The sequence below is a fragment of the Numenius arquata genome, chromosome 1, assembly GCF_964106895.1.
Source record: "Numenius arquata chromosome 1, bNumArq3.hap1.1, whole genome shotgun sequence".
NCBI lineage: Eukaryota > Metazoa > Chordata > Aves > Charadriiformes > Scolopacidae > Numenius > Numenius arquata.
The window spans coordinates 118,744,622-118,767,900 of NC_133576.1; the positions used below are offsets into that span (position 1 = coordinate 118,744,622).

The 23,279-nt window shown below is 40.6% G+C and overlaps 1 protein-coding gene across 1 annotated transcript in view; it reads left to right on the plus strand.

Annotated features, from left to right (window-relative positions):
* The first annotated feature begins 141 nt into the window (after positions 1-141).
* The window catches only part of LNX2 (ligand of numb-protein X 2), a 60,371-nt gene continuing 37,233 nt past the window's right edge, over positions 142-23,279 (plus strand). Inside the window, exon 1 of the mRNA XM_074147040.1 lies at positions 142-270. The gene's annotated coding sequence lies outside the window, so the exon portion shown is untranslated. The remainder of the gene's footprint in view (positions 271-23,279) is intronic.

Here is a 23,279-nt window from a genome sequence, read left to right on the forward strand (position 1 = left end):
CCCCGGCCCGGGGCTCCGCCGCGGCCCGCCCCGGCTCCGCTCCCATAGGCTGCGGCGCGCCCCGGGGCTGCCGCCGGAGTGGCGGAGCGCGGCTGTCACTTGGGCCGCGCCGCTGCCCGGCGGCGGGGCGTGAGGGGGGGTGGGGGCAGAGGCGGGAGCACCGGCCCGGCCCAGACGCGCTCCGCCAAGTGCTGCCCGGAGTTTGCTTCGCGCCGGGCTCGGCTGAGGCGCGGCGGCGGCTGAGGAGAGTGCGGTGCGGAGCCGGCGGCGGTGAGTAACTTCCCCTGCCCCGCCGCGGCGCCGGGCGGCTTCAGCCTCTCCTCAGCCGCCGGCGGGCAGGGCGGGGGCCGGGCCTGCTGCGGACGCCGGGTTGGGGCGCCCTTTGCAGGGGCAACAAGTAGGGGAGAAGGGTCGGGGCCGGCCGTGAGGGGCTGAGGGGTGTGGGCCGGTGAGCGGGGGTCGCCCAGCCCTCAGCCGGGAGAGCGGCCCAGCTGGCGGCGCGGTACCCCCTCTCCGAGGAGACCGGGAGGAAGGGAGGTTGCCGCCGCCAGCTGGGCCGCTCTCCCGCTGCCGGAGGTGCCGGGGGCTCCGCCTGTTCCCTCAGCGCGTCCCCACGAAGGTGATCTACGGGCTCTGGTGTTGGGGGACCCGCCCTAAAGGCGGTTTGGGTTTTTTTTTGGGGGGGAGGGTCCCTAAGTGACACCTCTGCTACTGTGGTGTAGCTTTATTCAAGGAGCCGCTGGCTGCAAAAGGAGTGGAATTCCCGCCTGTGGGGGAGGCAGAAGAACAGCTGCGGGAACGGGTTTCAGGTTATGTGTTTTACAGAGGAAACTCGGGGCTGTGTGTAAAATAAAAACATTAAAACTCTATAGTTGGCAGCTATTTCAAAGTGTTAACTCTAGCCCTCAGTGCTCTTTACCCAGGGTTTCCATTTCTTCCCCCCATTTATTAACTCTTATCACTGAAAACGTGGTTTAAAAACTTAAAATCTTGTGTCTTTTAGACTTTATCAAGGCATGCTTTATCAGCACTCTCGACAGAATATTACTACTCGGTCAACTAATTGAGAAAGCAATTGCTGGAGCTGTGCTAGTGACAAATCTGACAGTCCCTTGTGACTTTTCTTACCATGTTCCTAATGCATAGCGCTGATTGTTTACTTCTGTAGAAATCCACTGTTAAGTACTCCTGAGCTTCATTTAATTCCTTTTTTAATTACAAGATATTGTGGGTTCTTTTTTGTCTCTGTGTGCAAAGTAAAAAATGTCTCTTAGGAATTAGCTTTGTGGTACATTTTAAAGTCTCTGGAAATAAATTTTGAATCATAAATGTAGTTGAGCTTCTGTTCAAGAGAGAAACTGTTCTGAGCTAGGCTCTCATTAAATAAACACTTTGAATCACCGATTTTTTTAATTTTTTTTATTTCTCTACCCAATTCCTTTTGGCTTCGCTATGCTTTATTCTAAGCTGCAATCCAGCAGCAGATCAAGGAGGCTTAGGAAGAAACATCAGATGGTTTCGGTTAGTGTCCCTACCACTTGGAAAATAAACATGTTAGTACCATATGCTGCCCTGACTTTATGGAAATAAATTTCCTCAAAATGGAAATAAGGTATGTCCGTGTACTTGCTAGAACCATATAACTTAATAGGGTCCTTTATCGTTTACTCTTTTTGGTTGTTTTTTTGTGGTTTGTTGTGTTTGGTTGTTTTTTTTTTTTTTTTTTTTTTTTTTTTTTTAAGATCAGCTTGCTAAGGGAGGAATCTGCCTTCCTGAATGCAATGCTATATAAAAGCATTAACTCCAAATTCAGCAGGCTGCAAAGAACACTGTGCCCAGTTAGATTTTTTTTTTTTTAAATAAAAAGAGTGTAATCTTATGTTTTAAAATGCTTGTGTTATTACAATTCTAAAATCTCTGGATATTGCAAAAAAAAAAAAAGGCATAATTTTAAAATGAGAGTTTTCAGTACTGAATTTCTAACTGACTGACTCTTAACTCTGCCTAGTGACTTCAGCAAGAGGTAGCTCAGGGCCTTGGACTCAGGTCTGTGATTTGCAAACACAGCATTATTTCCTAACACAGGATTCAAATCTTCTATTTAAAAAAAAGTTAAAATAAATAAAAATTGAGCTACAATCTAGGGGCAAAACTTTGCAAGAGGAATGTAAGCTGGTGATTGGGTGGAAAAGTGGCGTTCTCTTGAGACAAGTAGGTTAGGTTAAAAAATAAGCTTACTAAAACCTGTCATGCGTAATTACAAAAATGTTGGCTTTGACATTGCAAGCTTTGGCATTTGTTGGGAGTTTGCTCTCATGGAAGCACTGATGACCTCAGTGAAACTTTGTTTTTTCATAAGGCTTTACCTGCACTGAGCAGCCTGTCGGTCTCGATCTTGGTATATATTTATGGGCCTGTACCACTGAAAACCAGCAGAAGTTTGTTAGCTTCTAGTTAAAACTGTCTGCTTGAAAATACTTCAAAATATCCCCCTCTTTTTTTTTCATCCTGTTTTTTCTGTACTCTTTAAAAATGTCTTAATGTACTTGGAAGCAACTGTGAAGTGATACCAACAATATTAAAGTGAAATGTGTAAGGATATGATGTGAACTAGCCATAGGATTAATATAAACTAATGTCATAAATCAGCAAGATGCTGCTTATTTAAAGAGCTATTAGATATTAAGAGCTGTAACTAATAAGAAAACACCCTTCATTAAAGTGCTCCCGGGTGTAAAAAGCACCAGAGGAAACTGGTTGCCTATTTGATACAGCAGTGGCTTGTATGTGATATTTGAAAATTTTTTGCTGATTTACTTTGCAGAAGTAATTTTAATGTGACCCCATTGACTTGCATGCTGCTTAATTGCTTTATTAGGTCAATGGAGTTTGTTGTTTAGAAATTGTTGAAGACGAAAATTCTCTTAAATATCAGTATTAAATTATGTAATTGTTGGGTCATGAAGTCTGTGGAGCAATAAAAAATAATAAATTTGTGGTGTGTGCTTTTTGTTTTTTATGGCCCCAGTTCTGTCGATGTTTGTGCTTACATATGTTTAATTTTAAACACCGAAGTATTTATTTTGGAATTAGTAGGTCTGTTCTTAGGCTTAATGTTAAGCCTGCATGTAAATGTTTTCAGGGTCAGGATTTATGTTCGCAAAGTTCACAGGATAAACCTGTCATGTGTTTTCATACTGGCTGTTGTGTGTTCTGCATGGGATAATGTAGGTAGCCGACTTCTGCTTTGGAACTGGGGGCTGGTTTATCTACTGACACGTAAAGGATGCTCCCAGCCTGGCTGCCACGTTATAGTGCTTGTGCTGACTTCGTCCTTGCAGCGTGCTTTGCAACACTACGAGCATCTCTTTTATTTCTAAAGTATTGTTACTGATATAAATGCGCATAGATGTCAATCCTTCATGCTCTTGTAGATGCTTATTTCAATTGATGGTAGTTTTGCAAGTAATTTGGGGGCTGGAAGAGGAGGAGGGGGTGTCTCTTGCTGAGTCTCACGCTGAGCCATGCGCTAGATGGTGAAAACAAAAAGCTTAAGGATGCAGTTGTTTGATATAAAATCAGGTAACTTGTGAACATGCAAGATCTTAATTTGTTTTGCATTTCTGCGATTTTTCCACCCTGTTACTGGGTTCTAAATTTCTTTGAAAAATGGAACCTTGGTGGTAACATAGCTCAATATTTGCAGCCTCACTTTTGTGTTCAGTAAGTTGTGATGTTGCTCTGGGGTTGTGGTATTTTGTTAAGAATGACTAGAATTTTCTTCCTGTCATCGCAGCAAAGCAGACCAAATTGGGTAAAAAAGTAATTCTGAGGTTACAAATGTGTAAGCTCAATATAGAAGTTAATTTTTGCCAAGGCAGAGTTGGTTTACTTTGGGATGGAGTGATAGTGATTTTGCCTGGCTGTTTTTCCTTCATTCCACAGATCAGAATGTGGTTTTATGTTTCATTGCAGACATTTGTCACACTTAGCCCCTGTTTGATAGGGTGTACAGAATTTTTATGAAGAACCCTTGTTTGTAGAGCAAAATGCAATTTGATCAAGGAGTATATCCAGTATAGGAACTGATCGGGTTTTAAAATGTTGTAAATGGTGGTAATAAGTAATTCTAGATCATGAAGAAGAAGGAACTATGAGTAATTTATCTTTTTTGTAGCAATAGAGCACAACGGAAAGTGGCACATGTTAGAGGAGAACCCGGATGTGTCTGGGTAAAGGGAGGAACCCAGTAGTTGCAGAAAGGCAACTGGGCTTTTTGCTCTCTACAACTACCTGAAAGGAGGTTGTAGAGAAGTGGGGATCGGTCTCTTCTCCCAAGTCACAGGCGATAGGACAAGAGGAAATGGCCTCAAGTTGCACCAGGGGAGGTTCAGATTGGATATTAGGAAAAATTTTTACACTGAAAGGGTTATTAAGCATTGGAATGGGCTGCCCAGGGAAGTGGTTGAGGCGTTGACATTGTGCTTAGAGACATAGTCTAGTGATGTGGGGTTTTTTTTGTGTGGTTTTCTTTTGGTTTTTTATCAGAGTTAGGTTGATGGTTGGACTAGATGATCTTAAAGGTCCCTTCCAACCTAGACGATTCTATGATTCAGGTTGCCCGGAGTGGTGTAATGCTTTCAGATATTATTCAGCACAGTGGGGAAGAATGAGTGACGAGTTACCTGCTTCTGGATTGGTACGTTCTTTGCAGTGGGAGTGATTTTTTGAAGCGTGCTATCAGCTGTGGTCCCCACCCCAATGCCCGAGATAGCACTGCCATTGCATATTCCCGTGACATTCTCCAAAGAGGCTACACAAGCCCAGTGGAAGATGTCGGGATGCTGGCGTCATGCATTTCCGGGGGGTGGCTGGTTAGAAAATAATTGGGAATAAGCACGGTTTATGATTGAGTTCAAGTCAGTGTTGCTATATATTGATACTTTTATCAACTCTTGCAGTTGCACTCATCGTGTAGATTTTTATTTTTCTTTGCATGCAATTTTTGCTTGAATCCGAACTCTCCTCTGTAGACAACCCTCCCAATGCAGTGTCACTTTCAAAATCTTGGCCCTGAAAGGCCCAAGAATACTAGTAATAGAGGCTTTTAAGCTCTTACCTTCCTGTGGCTTTCTTTGTTCTTCAGATTGGTGCTAATCCTCATTTTTGAGTTCATACATAGGAAAAAGAAAGCTGGTGCATCTGAGGCTTTTGGCACAACAGAAGCAAATGGAAATTCAAGCAAAGCCAATGGAGGTAAAATGTCGCTGACTTGTGTACTGAGACCAGTTCGTGGAAAGCGGTTTTCAGTGGTTGCTATATTGTGCTCGGATAAGCTGTCGTATTCTACCACAGGAATGTTGTGTTTGCTTTGAAAGGACCAACCCATGGGGTTTTTTTCTGACACAAAGCAATATTTCAGAATCTAGGCGTGTCGTGATTTTTCTGGCTATCAAGGTTTGGTTGGCATTTCTGAACAAAGTCTTCATTTAAAAAAAGAAGCTTGGCTGGTATTGGCAGGCATTCTTTGTTGATGCATTTTACTTTGTTATAATGTGAATGTGCTTTTGTCTGTGTGCCTTGTATTAGTCCCCAGATGAAACGAGCTGTATCAGCAACGTGCACTTACAGCAGTAGAGTAGAGCCTATACTGGGGTTTTCTGCAGGTATATCGATGTCATCCAAATCATCCCCCTAATTGACATTGCTACCTGCTACACCAGCAAAACCAAAATAACAACAGGAAAACCCACAAGCTCCATGTTTTGACATCAACACCGTTGGTTCTTCCACCACCCTCAGTAACAGTCTCTGCAGAACAGTACATTCAAAATCCATCTCATGGCTGGGTAGCCAACATCTAGAGCAAGTCACCCTTCAAGGAGGACACTGGAGATGTTGGTATCAGTATATGCCTCATGGATAGCGCACTGAATATCCGCAATAGATTAAATACTTAAATATGGACCATATTACATTGCTTCTACATATTTGGATGTTAAAAGTTTTAGGAAAAAAATATTAGTAACAGCTATTGCCACTTCATGCAGAGAAGAATGCCTTATTGTTACTTCCAAGTTCATGCATTTATTTACCGATACCCCACCTTTCCTTGTGTTATTGCCTCTTTTTATTAGATCTGTTCCCCTGCTCTATATCATCATTTTCTGATATATTTTTTTAGATCGAGTTGTTGAAAATTTGTTTGTAACCAGACTGAAATAACTAAGTGAAACCTGATCAGTACATCACAAGACCACGTAGATCCTAATGTGTTGTATAAACTTTCTGGTCATGTTCAAAGTGTTTGCTCTAAACCCCATTGTGATCAGAGAGCTGTAGCTGTATCCTTGGTACAGTATGTGTGCACCACAGCTATCACCCAAACCCCCGCTGCTCCCTGGGGCTGCCCTGACTGCTAATTAAAGTAACTTAGCTTTTACATTTTGAAAAAAAACCCTTTTTTAGTCAAGATTCTTCTGGAGCAGGTTGATGAGAATTTCCTTCTGTCTCGCCTCTTTTTTCCTGTCTTTGTCTTGTTTGCTATAGAGGGGTTTTCTCATCCGTTTATTGTTATTTCCAGAAGGTAATGAAGGCTCACCCAGTGAAATAGTAAAATAGTTCCATGTCTGTGCTAGATCTTGTATTTATGTTAATTAAAAATTAGTACAAGTCAATTCCTGGACTGTTTTTACAAGTACTCCATTACTAAGCTGTCATTGCTGCTTCTAATGAAGATTGAAGCTTTAAAAATCACAATTTGAAATTCACTGCCTTGTTTTAAAACAGTATAAAATGCTATTCATTCAGTATTGAATGCCTTCAGAATTTAGGTTCACTTCTTAACTATTTTTATTCCTTTTAAATGCTCAAGGCAAAGCTAATCTCATCCAGGTTATATTAGGCTAACAATACAGATATACTTGTGTACTTGTGGTTTTGTCATGCGTTTCATCTGAGTGTCTTAAAAAGGTATGTGAGTTAGATCTTTACATACACATTACAAAGCTTCATAAGAATTCAGCGACAACTACCAAATGTGTTTCTTTTTTGAATCACCAGTTAAAAAAAAATAAAATGGTATCTTTCTACTTCATCTAGCAAAATAACCACTCTTCATTCCTGTTATCTGGAGGACGGCTCAGCATGTCTGTTCAGTGCTGATACTTTTATATTCTACAGCTTCTGATATATGTCTGTCTATAGCTGGAAGTGACACGAGCTGCATTAGGCTTCCTCACATGTACAGCAGCAAATATACCTGTCGTGGTGTATTTATACAGCGTGGGCATGATCCTACATACATAATACTTGTGGTTTTAGTTGTGGGGAGTTTTTTTTCCTCACTTTGAATCCATTTTGACTCATAGCTGCTGAATTATCTATTGGCTGTGGCTCTCCTGCTTTCTGCAGGGAAAATAACTTTCCGGTGAAGCAAAAGTGAAGGTGAATCAGTGGTGGTAAAAAGGAGAATCAGCAGCACAGCTTGTCTGTGCACTTGACCTGAGCTGTCTTGCCATGTAAGCAGAAAAAGAAAATCTATGGGAAAATTAACACTAAAGTGAGAGGTAATGCGGAATTTTGGGTTACTGGAGTGTGAAATGAAACTGTTACAGTTCTTTCTTTTGCAGTAAGGGATGTGTGCCATCGACTAGAGAAATGCTGTAGAAGTGTAATGCTTTCCTAAGTCATATTTTGAAAAGTTTGAAAAGCTGTGAAGCCAGGAAATGTTCATAACTAAGTGTTGTGCCATTATGAAGCGGAAGATACTCGATGAAGAACTTTTGGGTACAGCTTGACGTGTTACCTCCTACAAACGGCCAGAACCATATGGATTTCACAACCGATATTGTTTGTCTTTAAGTCTAAAGTTTAGTGAAGGCAATGTATTTCCCACAGTAGTATCAACATTGTGCTGTGGCGGAGGTTTTTTTTGCCTCAAAGTATCAAAGAGGAAAGATTTCTGGTTAGCTGCGACACTGACTTTGAGGATAAAGAAGGTGATTTGTTCTAAAGCATTGATGGTAGGTGAGGCCATGTATACCTGGAAACCTGCTAAGCAGGTTAAGTTGGAATGCAGGAGAGAAGGGACTTCAATACCACGCACCCGCATGTGTTAGGAGCAGTTCCTATCCTGTATATGCTATTTTTCAGATGATGTATCACATGCTGAGTCCTACTTAGCCATCCCTACAGGTTGCCTGTACAATCGAATCTGTGGTGGTGATTCCGTGGGGGTCCTTTGTGGGCTTGAGAGTCCTTCTGCCTGTTTCTGCTCCCGAGGAAGTAGCTGAATTCACCACAGCTGTCATGATGTGGTTATAGCAAAGTATCCCCTAGGGGATTTCTTTGCTAGGGCTCAGTCTGCTGGTACAAATCTGGTTAGCATTCTACTTGTCATTGAACTTACTTTACATATATGTGTGTATACATATAAAATGAATTTCTGTATATAAATAAATCAGTATGAAAAGGAAAAAAAACTAACCCTGTACTTAATCTTTTCTTTCAACAACTTTTTTCTCTCTTTCTTTTCAGATCTTAACTTAGAAATCCTTCCAAATTTAGCTCTAACATTAAGCATTTTTTATGGATGAATGAAGGTGAAATACAGTAGGTAAAGGCATTATAGAAATCTGATCCAATATGTTTTTACCAACTTAATTGTTCAATTCTATAGTTTTGCTTTTACTTCTTAGTTGTAGAGAAACTTTATTTTTCTGGTGCTGTCAGCAGTTATAGCAATAAGAGGCCTCAATAATGTATTGTTTAAATAGAATATCTGTATAAATATTATTGAATAGCAACATTCATTGTAGAAAATGTCATGATCAATTTGTGGGGTTTATTGGGGAGATTTTCACACAAATAGCCACAACAAAAGTTAGTAGTAAATGAGTTCTGGAAAAATAATGACATTTGGAAGGTAGAAGGAAGCTTAATTTTGCAGCTGATGAGTAGGTGCATATTAAAAGACAGACATCAGAATGCCTTTGCTATCATGATACAATATATATTTCTGTAGTCTACAAGTGAAGTTCTATCCTTATTTAATGATAAACTTACTCAGTTTTCTGACTTAAAATTAACCTGCTTCTCAAATTTGAAATAAAATGGAAGCAATCAAAGAAAGGTGGAATAACCAAGCATTTAATCAGATATTAAAAATGCATTTAAAGATATTTAATATTTATTTTATAAAATTACATTTCAATAGATTGATAACACTCTTTGTTGAAAAAAAATGTTCAGCCTTAACATGAATGGAAGAGGATTAGGTTTTAATAAAGTGAATTACTGTTTTCTGTTTGAGGGGGGGGAAATATTTCCCCCAAAGGTTTTGCTTTTAAAACTACCATCTTTCTTCCCAGATGTTCTTGAATACATTCTGCATTGTTTTAAAACAATTCTAATCTTTAATACAATTATGTGTAAACTTCCTTTGTTTACTGAGGGATTTTTTCAGATTACCAAATCATTTTATATACAAATCCTCCTTTTCTTGGTGCATACCGTGTTTCCATTGCGTGCCCGAGGCAGCGCCCCCGATGAAGCCGACTGACATCAATTATTGATGATTATTCTCTGCACAGTGGGAAGTGAAATCAAGTCTCTGGTCTCGATTCCAATCCAGGGTAATGAGAGCAGGTGCGGGGAGACACCGGAGCGTGTGCACTGATTTGCAGCGCAAGCGTAAGCAAGTTACTTAAGAGTATATGGGATGGAGAAGAGAAAATGGTTGGAGCTGAAGTTGTCATGTGCTTCTAAAGTACCTGGTCAGTATGTTTTCCTGGTACCTGTACACCAAAATGAGAGGAGCTATTTTCTGTCATCGTGGTGATGATATTTCATTACACTGGGGTTCGGGATGGCACATACCAGGAGGGAAGAGCCCTTCCATCCCAGTTCTCCATCCCATCTAAGTGTGGCCTGATCTGATTTGCTCTGAATCCATCAGACTTCATAAGCTAAAATTGTACTCTGTATTTCTCATGCACCAATAACTTCCTTTCAGAGATTTTTTTTTTAAGTGTGAAATCAGGCAGCCTAACATTGGAAATGTGCTTTTGCATCCCTCATGCTACTCCCTTTTGTGTCTACCCTTTGCATGGGACTGGGCTGCTGGGGAGAAAAAAAGCTTCTGAGCAGAAACCAGCAACGGGGTTATAACACAGGTTCAGGAGGGGTGGGGAAAACTGAAAGGCAGTGGTTAAACGAAAAAGTGGCATTTCTTATTTTTGTAAATTAGCTTGCCACCTGAAACATCATGTTTTAACATTGTTACATGTAATTTTTTACTTTGTCTTTCTAAATGACTGCAACAGTTGCAGTAACTACATCATTAGTCAAATCCTTAGTCCTTATGAGGTTTAGAAGGAGCTGGCAGTACTACCTGAGCTATGAGAGCTGAGAGGCGGGAGGGAAAGTAGCCTGCTTGGTTTTTTCTGGAGGACAAAATGATCAGTGAGGATTTGGGTCCAGCCAGGTTTCCCCCATCACAAGTTCTTTCCAACGCTGGCAGCCTCTCGTGGCTCTGGCTGCCTGGGTTTCCCTGCAAAGCGTTCTCTCTTGGGGGTTGTTTTTGGCAAGCTGTCTTCAGGCTTTCTGAAGAACAAACTAAAAGAAGGGAAATATAAATTTTTTCAAAACCCAATGTGGAATTTCTTGGGATAGAGCAAGCTGTGCAGGCATATGGGGATTCTTCACGTTTGAAGTTGGCAGAATCTGTTGTTGGGAAGAAGGTCGGATGTGAATACAGGAGCCTGGTGTTTCCCCATCAGGTCTGCCCCTGCATCCTCTGGATGCAGGAGCTCAAACACCAAATGTAGCAGGGGAAGTGAGAAGTAAGCAAAAGAGGATGCATCTTTGAAGGACAAATCAGTGCAGTGAGAGCTTCCCTTGCTGGCAAAAGCCTGAGTAAGCAGGTGGGGCTGGCAAGGTGCCCTGAAGGTTAATATATTTGGAGGAGAGGGCAAAGCCCTGCCTTCTGCTGGAGTTCTCAAGAAAGATGCTCTGAGAAGGCTTCTGGCTACTGCCTCTCATTTCACCTTGGGTGCTGGGAGAAAGAACTGGTAGCTAGAACTGAGACAAAGCGAGGCTGAAAAAAAGTCAATGTCTATAGTATCAGTGGCATTTAGAACCGCGTTGGTTCCTCCGGTGGCCTCCGAGCTGCAGCAGGGCCAGTGTTTCATTTCTTCTGCAGCTCAGCTGCCCCGGCAGGCTCGGAGGCTGCCACCCGCCTTCCAACCACCAGAGCTGCCCGCCGCACTAACTGAGGTTTTATGGTGCCGCTGAGGCTATTCCTGGATGTCAAGTCTATATTGGAGAAATACTGCCAAATTTTTTTTAGCACTAATGCAGGAGAGGTCTAGCTGAGCACCAAGACAGTGATATTGTTAATTTTCCAGGCTGTTGCTATCTTACTCTCAGCTGTCCCTAGACATCCTCACCGTTTTATGTTTCCTCTCTAATGGCGTGAGCCAGGATGTCATAATATCCAAAATCAAATGTACCAGAAAATATAATAAATTAGAGTCGGGCTAGCAGAGTAATTGAAGAATAAACTGAATTTTAAACAACACAAGATAGCGTTATGAACTGATTGCTATGCACAAAATGCACCAGAGGAGTGTGACTTCATGTAGATTTACTATTGATGGCAGCATTTCCTAGATTGCTACTGGTAATAAAGAAATGAAAATGGTTTGAACTTTTTGAGTTAGTACCACAACATAATATTGCAGCAAAGGAGAAGTACCATTCTAGTTAGGCTGCAAAGTAATTCTGGAAGAAAAATTTTCTCGGTGCTTTATTTATTTATTTATTTAAGAGGTTTACATGTATTTAGCAATTCTGGAGTTCATAAAGCCACAAAGTGAATGCAGGCTTTGGTGTGGAAAGAAGTAAAATTTGTCCTCAACTCCTAATGTAATTCTTCTATAAGAAATTGCTTAGGAAATGTAGCGGTAAAGTGGATTCCTCTCAATTCAGAAAACTGAGTTTAAGGACATTTGGTGTCCTTAAAGAATTCTAACATGGTTTGCCAGGTCAGTTTTACGGTAGATAGCCTGCATATTTTGTTTGAATAATTTTCCTGTATTTTTTTATGTCATTAAGAACAAATGATGCATGTACATAAGACATTTCAAAAATAACCCTCTAGCTGTGATGCTTGTAGAGATGTAGGGAGGTGGCATAGGAAGTTCTGGTTTTGTGAGATATAAGTTACCTCGGCTGAGCCCTGGAAGCTAAGCATCCATGTTCTCCTGGTCTGTTGAAATGTGAAATGAGACAGGGCTAGTGAAAGTCACCCTGAAGGTTGCTCTTACCACCAGAAGCTGTGGGAAAGCCTGTGAAATGCAAATAGCCAGTAGCAGGTATTTGCTAAAAGATAACAAATGTTGTTTGAGCTGCTAGGTTGAAGATTCTGAGCAGGCTTGTCCCAAACCAGGACAGGGCTGTATGAAAGCGGGTCCTGTGCAGCGGTGTCAATGTTGAGGTAGTCGAGCTGCTGATGTGCAGAGAAACCTGAAAAACACTTTTGGCCATACTTTATTTTCTATTCATCCCAGTTTTGAGAATGCAAAGGAAATTTTGTAAGCATGAGATTTTTGGCAGCAGTAATTCAAGCTCAAGGCAGGACTCTGCATTCTGCGGAGTGAAATAGCAGCAAATGGGAGAGCTATTCAGTGGTAGAAGTCAAACATAAGCCTTCTTTGGTGGCAAGGAGGGCAAGAAGGAAAAAAAACAATATTACTGCACTGAAAGAATCTAATATTGTAGTGATAAGCAGTATGATTTGTTTAAGTGAATACATTTAAGTTTAAGGGTTTAAGTTTTATTTAAACATGAAATGGTATTGTTTATTTTCATTATTCTTGTAAAATTTAAATAAGGTTCTCTAACAGGAATGGTAATGAAATACATCAGGTTTTGAAACTTATTTTATAAAATAGTGAAAAAAGCTAGTTCTTGTGAATTAAATACTTGAATATATACAGTAAGCTTTAGCATTATTAAACTAATTCAAAATGCTGTAAATCCCTTGATTTAAATTACTTCACTGTGCCACAACCTAATGGAATCAGAAATTAATCTGGAAGATGCAATTAATAAACTACTTACATCCCCCATGTAATATTGAAAATGAATTATTTTTCTCTATGTATTTTGATCACTTAATAACTTATCTCCTCGCATCCATCCTGAGTCTCCACAGAAGCGCTGTCAGGGATTGCCAGAAGGCAGCAGGGAGGACGTCCGGCTGCCGGGGGAGAGAGTAAGGGCCAGTTTCATAAACAAGCCACAGACCACCATGGCTCTGGTTCTTTTTCAAACTTGTGTAGCAGAAAACTTTGGAGAATGGTGTTAAAAAGGAAAAAATAATCTGGCTGTCAATAGGGGAAAATAGGCAGCATTTAGCCCGTTTAAAAAGAAACAAACTTGAGCAGTATAGGAATTCCTACAGGCAGGTTTTGAGGAAGGTCATCTTCAAGATCTGATATTTCTGCTCTCTTCAATGGCAAGTTCTGATATTTTGTGAAGAATTCAGAGCTCTTCGCTGCTAGTGAGAGCTCCCTGTTTCCTTTTCCTCTATCCTGCATCCCAGGTGACTTTTGGTGAGTTACACAAACACCATTTATCTTTGAAAGCTTTCCCCAGTGGGACATGACACTTGTAACAAATACGTGTGATTAATCCTTTCTGAAGCTGTGGTCAGTCTCTTTTCTAATGCTTGTTACCTGGCACATGAAATCTGTGTACTGTGGATGTGCTCTTACTGTAGATAAGGCCACTCAAGAAACCTCGAGTGCAGTTGTTAGGAATACGATGGGTAAATGGAGTTCTTTCAAGGAGTATCATTTACTTTCAAAATATATTAGCAGCATAGAAGAAGGTGAGCATTTCTGATAAAGTTTATTGCAATAGTAGATGTTAGAAACAAGTCAGCAATATTGAACAGTCCAGATTATTTTGGAAGCTGCAGGCAGTTGAATGATATATTACAATTTAAGCAATATATTTTCTATAACGTTTAGAAGCAGAAAATGTAAACCATTTTCACAAAGTGAATGCATCCTAGAAACATGCAGCAGTCGTCATGATTAACCCGTGGAAAACAGCTCTGTTTTCAGTCCCACGGGAAGATGCCTAAGAGTTCCTTCGAGGAAGGATACGTAAGGGAGTATTAACAAGGAGCCCAAAGGTGCTTTTACTGGGGAATGGGGCACAGGCAGTACCTGGGACCTGCTGGTTTCTGATGTGAGCATTCTTAAAGAGTTAACACATGAAAGCTGGGAAGACTTTAAAAAAATAAAATAGAATTACAAAAATTATTAGAGGCTGCTTTATGGTATTTATTCAAGAACCCCTTCTTTCCTCATGTAATTGGTAAGTAAACCGTAGTGCATAAAAGTAATGGGAGGTTTCATCATTTTAAAGAGATGTTTACATATCTGGTGACATCGCTGACAGGCAGCTAATACAGCTAGGTAGGCCTGGTAATGGTTTGCTACAGGCTGAGTAAATATCATAAACAGTTAAGGATGGGAAACCCTCAGGAACAGTAAACATGGCCAGCTAATACTAATAAGTAGATATTTCACTGTTGGATGCAAAATTGCAGAAATGTGTATTTAATGTGTACACGCAAACTAATTGCTTCAGCTAGATACATTGTACAGTGATGCTGTTGGCATCAGCACTTAATGGTACAATTTCTATTAAGGAATGCTTTTCCTGTAGTAGGTGGGCAGGGAGCCAGTGCTATGTAAACCCATTGATGTCATCCCGCGGCTGCTGGTAGCGGGAGAGGCGGGATCAGAGAGCCTGAGACTGATGTACGAGGCAGCTGCATCCATCCTTGTGCGCCCCTGCTGCTGTGTGATGGACCGCTGAGGTTCGTTTTATGGTCTGTTGTTGAGTCCTGCAAGGAAAGTCTTTTAGTCTGGCGGTCAGCTTTCCAGTGGAGACTCTGCTAGGCTTGAAGAATCTCATCAGTCTGTTATTTTAAATTATGTATGCCCCAAAGCAGCTATAAATGAATGCTCCTGGTGTGTCCATTAGACAGGGAGATGGACAGCTCATAAATTCAGAGGTTGCTCTGTTTCACGTTCAGTCAAATAGACTTTGATGGTTGTAATGTAGCAGCACAAAGGCATTTTGAGTTTTATGAATGCAAGAAGGAATATTAATTCAGTTCAGCTTTATCCCTGAGAAGTCCAATGAAAAAAATGAGGAAGAGCCTTTCACGTGTTTTGTTACGTTGTTTTCCTATCTTGCTAAAAGCTGCTTCTCTTCAGCTTTAATAAAGGATGTAGTAGCTGAAAGGAAGCTTTTCCCATGTGAAGGAAAAAGTGAGAAATTGCAAAATGAGTTTGCAAGATCGTCAACAGAAATATTTCATGGGGCTTACAAAGGATCCCTTTGTATGAAAGTGGGAGAACTACTAAGTCCCTACACAAGGTGATGGTTTGTTTGAAGTGGCATACCAATAAAATTGCTTTCTTCCTCCTAGCTTTTCTGCGTTTTTGAAGAGGGCATGGAAAAAGCTCATCAAAAGAGTTCATAAAGGTTAAGACCTTTAAGGTTGTCAGTGACTTTAAGGTTCTTAGGTAAAGGCATTAAATTTAAGGGGAGTTTAGCGTGACTGTATCATGGGCAGTACGTTGTTCTGTCACACCTTACAAAGTTAAAAATGTGATGAGTTCAGAATGTGTTTCCTCATATTTATGCACAACACAGAACAGTGCAATTGCTCAGCTAAACAAACAGGACATTTTCAATTATAAGGTGCCATTACCTTTGTGTGTTCTTGTCATTTATGAAATCAGCGGGTGGTTAATTAAATTGCTCCTTTGGACTCTTCTGAAGTCTGTGTATTAATTATATTTTAGTAGTGGTGTGCACATTTCTCAACTTTTTAATGAGGGTAAAAGTTGTTTACCTCTTCCTTCAGAAATACATCTTTTTTTCTTGAGGTTAGTATAATATGGGGTTTTGTGGCGTGTTTTTCTTTCTTTCCAATAAAATCTCATTATTCAGCTGCTCGTTGCGATCACCTGGCATACTTAGTTGAAATCAAATCTTAAAATCTTAATTTTCCTGCTGAAAAGCACTGCTAAAACTGCAGAGTCTGTGCGTTAAATCCCGTGTTGATGGAGGGAACAGGTTCATCGCTCAGGAGGAGAACATGCCTCCTCAGCCATTCAGGTCTTTTGAAGACATGGCTCCTGAAGGCAGTTTTGGGGCCTAAACCCAGAATTCCAGTTCAGCCCGTTGGCTGAGAAGGCAGATCCTGGCTGTCCTCCTCAACCTCTATCAGCAGTGAGAGCAGAGCTGGTGTTTGGGAGTTTGGAGGGAACCTTGCGGTGGCAGGGCTGGCCTCGGGAGCAGCTTTCGTGCTCTGCTTTTACCCCCTGCCTTTGCCGTGTGGTGTTTCACCATGCCGTTTCACAGTACAACTAAGATCCCCGTGTTAAAAATCATGGTATCTTAGCAAATGCTATTTCCAGCCATGACTTTCTTTTAATTGATACTTGTGTGCTCCAGAAGGCTGGTGTAGGTGTAGTATTGGTGTGTTGACAGCGGAACTCTGTAGCCAGGATTGGTTTATATTGGTTCTCCAGATTAGATGGTGTATTACAGGCAAATGCTCAAGCCCAAAGAAAATGCCCCTAGCCTAGCATAAACATCATTGACATCATCATTTTAGTGCCATTGGAAAGGTCTCTAGCAGAGGTCAAAAGTTTCTATAGTGCTCTCTGGGTCTTTGAAATTCCATCGCAGGTTTTATCTCATGGGAAGGAGCAGAATGGGCCTCACGTCTGATCGGACAATTTATTTAACTGCTCTGGTGGCCTCGCCAGGGGTGATGTCTTGTCTAGGCCATGCAGCTCTCCTATGAACCAGAAAGACATCGGTCCTCTTTGTTACGCTGTTTATCCAAGCCTGTTTGTTTTAAGACCATGCCAAGCCAAGAAGAGTCAAGAAAAACTGTTTTGGTACTTTTTCAGATGGGTAATTGACTCTGCAATCGTGTTTTCTCAAGCGGAGGGTGGTATAAAGACCACCCTGAAGTCTTCTGAAGCATCCACCGAGACCTCAAACTGAACCCTTTCCTGCTGGAGCGTACTTGTCTCCTGCTGATTTATGGTGGTATTTGTAGGTTTAGGGTTTTTATTTCATCCACTTCATGGAACTAAGTAAGGGAAGGGAGAGGACGGTGTCTTGAGGGATATGGTGGTTATTGCATTTAGCTGGCTGTAGACTCCTGCATGTCGTTTGTATTATGTCCAGTTTAATGGAAAAATAATACTTAAGTACTCAATTTGAAAGTGGAGTTATTGAAGTCCAATATACCGGACTTTATAAAAGCTGCTGTGGAAGACAGTGGTTTGTGAGTCTGCAAATATGCAGTATATCTAGTACTCAAAAAGCCAGGAAGTTAGATTATTTGAAAGAAAAACAGAATACTCTTCCCCCGCTCCCCCCTTCTTTTTTTAATTGACAAAAGCAGAGTAATTTCAGGATGTAAAACTGACTTCCTGCACTGAATACCCTTCTAGTATTGAGATCCTGAATTATAAAGCCATACAGAAACTGAGATTTTTTCAGAAAGTACGCGCAGTTTTGAGAACAGTTTCAACATTTCAGTTTTCTTCTTTTAAAAAGCAGAGCTTGCTTAAATAGGGGAGGGGAGGAAAGAAAAATAACGTTACATAATCCAATTTTTTGTTTTTCTTGCAACCATTGTGTTTGCTTTACATAATATTCCTAGCACACGGGGAGCATGGCAGAGACTCGGAATGCCCTGTATGTGTTGTAAAGCCACTCTATACGCGGAGTTACTGTGAGTGTTCCCGCGTGTGTGATACCCACACACGCTCCCTGGCTGTGCTTACCAAACTGAGATGCGCTAGATGTAGTAGCGCCGTTTCATTATGCATTCATGAGAAATTGCTGGCGACATTTTAGCCTGCGGTTAATTTTAATGTTAGGTTTAGGATTTGAAAAGGACACAGCGTAAGAGAGCACCCACAGAGCTTCTAGACTGGCTTCTGCTCCGGTTTGTATTTACCCAGCCACAGCTCTCGGGGCTCCACTCGTATTCATGCGAGGTTAGGTGATTAGATGAATTTACTGCTTTAAGTAAATCAAACCCTGAGAGCTGCTTAGTGGTTACAGGAGGGGCTGGCCCGGTTTTAATTACCCACCAGTGAATTAATTTGTGTATACCGGCATGCTGACAACGTTTTTCCTTGAAGTTCCCTGTTGTCATGTGATATCCCCTCCTCCAGGAGAACAACAGTATATTGTTTCTTCTTTTCCTTTATGTTGGGCAGGTACGCTGTGCACCCCCCTCGCCGCCGCTGGGATGGAAGGGTAAGAAATGTAGACTTAAAAAGGTGATGAAGGGAAGGGGCTGTCGTGCTCTGTGTGGCAGGTTTTGTAACAGATCCTCGGTGCCGGCTGCCGAGGAATCGTACCTGGGTGTTTCCAGGGCTCTGCTCGGCATTTTAAAGATGCTCTTCTTCAGAGGCTGGGCACCCAGTGCTTAATTGCAGGTTAGACCCTGTGATGAGAATTACAAACAAGAAATGAAGGGAATGCTTTCTGTTCGGCTTGTTTCAGATGCATGGCTATTCTAACCCGAAGTGTAAAGTGAGTCTCTTTTGAATTAGCTGGTTTGTGCTTATTGTTTAATATTTTTTTTTTTCTTTTCTCTTTCCGAGGGTTTTTCCTGAATTATATGGTTCTCTAATATGTTGTATTTAACAGGTTGATGCTTTGCAAAATGTTGTGATCAGGAATCTAAATTTCACTTGCATGAATGAATACAAAAGCTCTTTCTGGTATTTGCATGTATGTATATGAGTTTTTAAAGATTAAAAAATTATAGCTTTTCTCGGTTGTAAAATTCAAGTTTAAAAACAGATTTCATGAATTATGTGAGATTTCTGACATCTTTGTAGTCAGAAGATGAGAAAGAAGGAGAAGTGAAATAAAATTAAACACTTATGCTGATATAAGCAGAGGTCAGTGTATGTTCTGGCTGAAATTAAACCAATGTCCTCCTTTCTCACAGCTATTTGTATTATGTATAAATGCATGAGATGTGTATTGAGAGGGTGGCTGGGAAATAAGCTCTTAAATGTGAAAGCTCTTTGGTCTCCTAGGATACGTATGTAGTAATACTTGTACAGTTATCCATACGGTTTTGCAACAGGCATCCTAGAAACCCTGGTAAACTTCCAGGTAGCCTTTATAACCACCTTGCAAAAAAGAGTTTCTCGTTTTGTTGGACATTGCGCAGTGTGTGCAAACTTTAAGTAGCACAAGTCCTCTGGTTAAGGCTTTTTTTAAAAAATAAAAAAGGATGATATACATCTGAAAAACAGACTGAGAAACACAAGATCATTCATCCATTTGTTCCTTCTTTTTACTAAAACTGTTTGCTTTCAGGAATTCTTGGTAGAAAAATAAGAGTTAAGATCTAGAGTGTGTAGGTATTTTGAAATAACTGTACTTAATGTTTTCAAGTGGAAATGTCTGTCCCAGAAGAATAATTCCTGTTTCACTGTTTTCCCAGGAGGGGAAGGAGGGAGAGAGAGAAATGGGAGAGCAAGTAAGGTGTCAGGTCTGGCTCTTAGGAGGTTTTCTAATTGAAGATTTGAAATTGTTGGTGAGGTTCAGTGATTTTGTTTGTGTACTTTGTGTACCCTAAGCATGCTGTGTACTAACGTTTACAATAATTATTTGGGACAAGGTTTTATAGCCACTTCATTGCATGCATTGACCCCCAGTTTGCAGCTAAATAGGAATCTGTGAGCCAAAGCATCCCCTTGGTTGCATTCACAAGTCTGAAGTGATTTGGGAGGGCAGTGGAGAACTTGGGTCCCCAGCCAGCCAGAGCCCCAGCAGATGAGCTGTTCTCCAAGTCCAGCATCCAAAAAAAATTAATCCATCTTCTATTGCATATGGGAAAGTTGCAGTGATTTATTTTCATGTACTTAGTGAAAAAAAACCCAAGACTCCTGCTAAACCCTTTTAGCTTTATATTTACTTCCATTTAGGAGTAGCGATTGGCTGAAGCTAAAGCAACACAACATGCTTTAACAACACAATATGTATCAGTTCAGAATTTAACCTTATTGAAACTTAGTGTTCAGTTAAACTGGTCTGCATGGACAAGCAATAAATCTGAGTTCATATATTTCCAGTTCTGAAGTTTATAAAGGGAAATGTATGCAAATGACTCCTTTTAGCCACAGTATGCTATATTACGGCAGTAGTTTTCCAGTGTAACTTCTTGGTTCTGTGAAAGGTTTTACTTTTTCCATCTTAAAATTGTTCAGCTAGAATGGCCTTTTAAGGACTCTTTCCTTTTCTCTGTATGTTTTCTTTACATTCACTCGATATATGGAGGCTGACTAGTTGCCTGGGATTTTATTTATTGTTTCTGTGTTCTCATCCCATATGACTGATAATAATAGACAGTGTTGCTTGTAGTTGAGTCTGTTGCTTTTAAAGTAAGATGTCTCCTTTGAATGACAATCTCATCGTGTTCTTGACTGCACTTCTGGTTTTCAGATCGAACACAGGAAGGACAGGATGAAGGCTTTTAATTACCCTGTTTGCCCACCTCTTGGTTCATTAAATTGAAATTATTAGCTTTTTAACTCTCAAAACCAGTGAAAATCAAGACTGCTTTTTATTACAGTATTTAACTGTTCTTCACAGAAATGCAAAAAGTCGTTTTTCTGACCTAAATGTCTGTGTCTAGCTGCAAACTAGTAACTGTAGAACAGACTATTTTTTTTGTGGGGGTTCCCTCATACTTCCCTATATTAAAAGCTTGATGCAGAAGGGACACTTCTCAGGATAAAGTGTGCACTCAGTTTCTAGGTATTCCTTAGCTTTTTAGCAACCCTGCAGGTGAAGAAGACTTGTGGCATAGTCTTTTTGACCCACTAGACCCTGTTCCTATGATCCATTAAACTGCTCTGAACTTGATAGTAAGTTTGAGTAATTTCTTAGGAGATTTGGATTTTAGGAACTGGCAGTTTGCAGGTGGACCTTCTGACTAATTCCTCGAATCCCCGTTGTTGCTGATAGGAGCAGAGAAGCTTTTAAGTATGTTATTTCTAAGTACTCCATCACATGCCAGTGCCATTGCATCAGGCTAACCTGGCCTTATCTAGACAGCTGCTACTGCTGCTGCTTCTGTACCAAGGGTAGAAAAGTGTCTACAGCAGCTCTGGACCTTGTGTAGCATCATCTTGGTGCACCACACTGCTCCCCTTTTATGAAAAAGAGATATATGGCATGGGAATGCGAGTCTTCATCTCACAGAGACAGCATAATCTTTTGGGTTCATTTGCACGGCTCTCAGTGCAGTAGGAGCGCTGTCTGTGATGGTTTCTGGCTCTTGGACAATATAGCAATTAAAAAAAAAAAGGTTTATAAAGTTTAAAAAATGTTTCATCTAAGTATCTGGCATAAAAGATGTGAAAGTGTTTAGCATGGGTTAGGAGTAAAAAAAAAAGTATGGAAATAAACGAGAGTTTGAATTTTTTATGTCTGCGAACCTAACCTAACTTGTTGAGAAGTGCTGGGTTTGGGAAAATGAGCATTGTGGTTAGGGAGTGCAAAGAAGATGGGCACTCCTGAGGCTGAATCGTCTGCCTCTTAAAGACCTTTTTCCAAAAGCAATGCTAATGAAGTAATATCCTTCAAAGCAAGACTGGTATTTTAAGAGCTGGCTCTTAAGGGTTGAATACATAGAATAAATGAGGAAGTGAAAATTGTATCATCCCCCACAGAATCTCAAATGCAAAATTTCAGCGTGCTGAGAAGAGATTGGACAGGGAGGAGGAGGAGGAGGAGGAGGAGGAGGAGAAGGAGAAGGTTGGCTCCTTCCCAATGTAGCATGCTTCTGTCAGCCTCTGTTGCTGGAGCCATTTTGACCATGGATACAGAAAAGCGGTGCCTGAAGTTAGGAATCTGAGCGTCCTACCTGGTGGGGCTCTTCAGCACATTGCTTCTTTCCCACTCTCTTCCCCAAATGTGGTGAACCAGAATTCCCTACTGATGTGAGTAAATGTCTTCTATATGTTTTGCAAATTCATGATTAAGTATCTGAGAACTGAAATGGATTTTTCTTTCATAATTCTAGGCCTTTGGTTTTTTAACAACTCGGCTTTTGTTTGCTAGGTGAGTGTAGCAGTTGGAGCCCTTATGCCTCCCCATCCTACCAAACTTCTCCTGACCCTTCCCACTGTTTGCTTGTAGGACAAGAAACCTTCTCTGAGCACTTAACACTCTTGTACTTTTATTGGACAATTTTATTCTAGTTTATTTCTTTATTTATAGTTGCTGAAATATATCTGTTACATGTAATTTCTGCATATGGCTACCAGTGTGGAAACAGAGGTGCTCCCACTTATGTGTCTTTAGTGTCGTTTTTTTTTGTTTGATTTTATTTTAATTTGTACTATTCGCTTAGAAGGTAATGATTTTCATTTGTCTGCCTTTGTTAGGAATCTTGCTTTTTTAAACAGAGAACCAGACTACCGAGGAAAGAGGACAGAAATGCTGTAACAGCAGTTCAGCGCTCACTCCTCCACATTATTCATCCTGCAAGGGGGAAGTAGAAGATTGCTGCTTAATATTTAGCCCCTGTCACTCACTTGAGAATACACACCAGGACCTATTGGCTTACTGTGTGTTACTGTGCATTTTTGCTAACATTTTCACTTGACTCTTAAAGGACTTTTTCAACAGTGCTGCTACTGAAATAGTTTTTTTCTAAGAGCACTAACGGGATTTAGAGGGGGGATATTGCAGAAGCCAAACTTTGCACCTTGGGCCGATAAATAGCAGCACTGTAAAAGCCTCCCTATGCAATAGGGGCTGAAATTCTATTTTTAAAATATATTTATGAATGTATATATTTAACATGGAGCCAGCCAATGTATATATTTAATATGCAGTCCCTAATAGGGAAAGTAATTGAAATAAACAGCTGGCAAGCATGGTTAGGGGATAGAGAAGTGTTTTAGGAAAAATGTTTGGGTTTTTTTGTTTTTTGGGTTTTTTTTTGTTTGTTTGTTTGTTTTTTGTTTTTTTATTATTTTTATTTTTATTTTTTTTATTCAACAGATGTTGTCTCCACTCTTTCTTGGTGGCTGTGGAATTACAGGGGCTGAAGTGGAGAATATGATTCCTACAGTTGGACTAAAACCAAATGCAGTGCTGTCTTTGTTTCCATATTCTTT